The sequence below is a fragment of the Halyomorpha halys genome, unplaced genomic scaffold (genome assembly GCF_000696795.3).
Source record: "Halyomorpha halys isolate HHAL.00 unplaced genomic scaffold, Hhal_1.1 Scaffold982.1, whole genome shotgun sequence".
In the NCBI taxonomy this organism is placed as follows: domain Eukaryota; kingdom Metazoa; phylum Arthropoda; class Insecta; order Hemiptera; family Pentatomidae; genus Halyomorpha; species Halyomorpha halys.
In genome coordinates, this window is record NW_027108466.1 from 450545 (window position 1) to 452192 (window position 1648).

Below are 1648 nucleotides of genomic sequence, written 5' to 3' on the forward strand. Positions count from 1 at the left end.
ATTTATTTATTTATAATTTCCCCCAAAAAAACGACAGGACTTTTTGAATGACCTGGTATATTGAAAAAATAATACAAACTGAATTAAAGATCACATGTGCATTACAGTAATACTATCTGAGCAACCATTAGTAGGGGTTGGTTGTTATTCGGACATGGGGTATCTGTGTTGCTAAATATTATAAAAGTTTTCATGTTTTTTCTATAGTATAAAAAGAGTAATATATGTTTCATTATAAAATGTAATTTTTTCTAGTTCAATTAGTTATATTTGAATTTCATAAATAGAAAACTAAAAAATATTTGTTTTATTTGTATTTATGTAATTAATCTGTTCATTTTAACTATTAATTAATGGTTTTGATATTATAATCACATTTATCAAAATTATGCAAATACCACAAACTTAATGTTCCTAATAGTAACTAAGATAAACGAGTGTCCCCTCCAGCTGATACTTTGTCACTTATCTTTCTTATTCTTCTTTTGTCTCTTTACCTTGGTTAGTTATATCCTCTAATATTTTTTCCGCAAATTAGTTAAAGCTTTCCTATCCACCCTAATCCTATGGCTTATTCACTAACCACTAACCCCAATTTTCTTGAATATCTTAGAAGAATAAAACTGTAATGGATTTGAATTATTTTTAAAAAAATATCTTGATTTGAATACTTAAAGTAGTAAATCCCTTAGCTTCGGTGGATAAAAACGCTTAAACTTTCAGAACTTTTTTAAAGATTGGCAGAAAAACCTAACAGCAGGATTGGGACTGATTCAACTCATTCCATAAAGAAATCTAGAACTTTTTAAATAACTTAAATCGTATTGGGTTGTAAAATAAGTTCATAGCGTTTTTCAATATTTCAATTTAATCCTCTCGTTGTTTATAAAATCATATTTACTTTGTCAACAATGTTTCCATATTCTAAAAAAAAGATTAGTTAAAGTACTTTTATGCATCAGTTTCAACCGAGATTCCTTATCTTTAAGTGGTATTTAGCTTGCTCAAAATGGAAGAAAAAAAATTCATATTCGCCATTTAATGATTTTTTTTTTAAACACTGTCCCTAAGTGGTTTGCTCTGTTCAGAACAGGACATTTTTATTCGGAAAACACAAAGCGGCCGTCCATCAACTGTTGATGACCAAATTCAAGCATTGGTCACAGACAACCCCCACTCTACGACACGAGATATCGCAGAAACGCTTTACATATCTCATGGAAGTGTTTCAAAGCATTTGTGTCTCATTATTGGAAAGGCATAGTTTTCTATCACGATAAGGACGTCCTTACGTGTCTTTGCAGACCCGGCAGAAATTATTGGAGTTGGACTGGGATGTGATCCCCCACCCATCCTATTCACCAGACCTTGCCCCAAGAGATTTTCACTTATTTCAGGCCCTTCAAAACTCTCTTAACCGGAAACACTTTAATTCACTTAAGGACAGCAAAACACAAATAGAAGAGTTCATTGCGTAAAAATCTGAGAAGTTCTGGGAGGACGGAATTAAAAAATTACCAGAAAGATGGCAAAATGTAATGGATCAAAATGGATTATATATAATTGATTTTAACTATTTATTATAATCTGAATTTTTTATTGATATCACCAGTAAAATCCAACATTTGTACTTATTTTTATAATTTAA